Source organism: Sinocyclocheilus rhinocerous, unplaced genomic scaffold, assembly GCF_001515625.1.
Source record: "Sinocyclocheilus rhinocerous isolate Xijiao unplaced genomic scaffold, SAMN03320098_v1.1 scaffold72, whole genome shotgun sequence".
NCBI lineage: Eukaryota > Metazoa > Chordata > Actinopteri > Cypriniformes > Cyprinidae > Sinocyclocheilus > Sinocyclocheilus rhinocerous.
Genome location: NW_015628351.1, coordinates 3,554,477 through 3,555,023, shown reverse-complemented (window position 1 = coordinate 3,555,023; position 547 = coordinate 3,554,477). Strand labels below are relative to the sequence as shown.

The window sequence follows — 547 nt, the reverse complement described above, 5'->3', positions numbered from 1 at the left end:
TCCTAAATCTGTGAAACATTAGGAGTAGTGAAGAGGACTCCTAAGTCACTAAGACCAAATCTAAACTATCCTAAAATGGCTGTTGCCAGCAATCTGCCTCGGAATAGAAACATTTTAGAAACATTTGACGATAATAATGAGCTTTTAAAAAGGTATCGGCTTTGGTTTGAAGGTTATCCCAACTCCAAATTTTTGATTATATCCTTATATAGCTGTTCTCGCATATTACAGACATGAAAAATATATCTATAGAGAGTGAAACTTTTAAATTAAAAAAGTTCAAATAGAAAACAAATATTCTCAGATTATGTAATCCGTATGAAACACGCATAAACCTACAGGCGCATACTGCGGAGATGACGAGTCAGTTTCAGTGTCGACTTCATCTCTTAAACCGAAAACAGAAAGCACTAGTGTAACAATAAATTATTAAAACGTTAATGCAGTGTACTTGCTGTTTTTCCCTAACACATTCATAATTATTATATTTGCCGGTGCGCTGTGGTACCTTACGGTAGTTTATTAGGCTATGTAGGCAATTAAAGGC

General features: G+C 34.7%; 1 protein-coding gene across 1 annotated transcript in view; it reads left to right on the top strand.

Annotated features, from left to right (window-relative positions):
- Positions 1-547, top strand: part of LOC107737588 (collagen alpha-1(XX) chain-like) — a 32,524-nt gene that overhangs the window by 5,295 nt on the left and 26,682 nt on the right. The window lies entirely within an intron of this gene.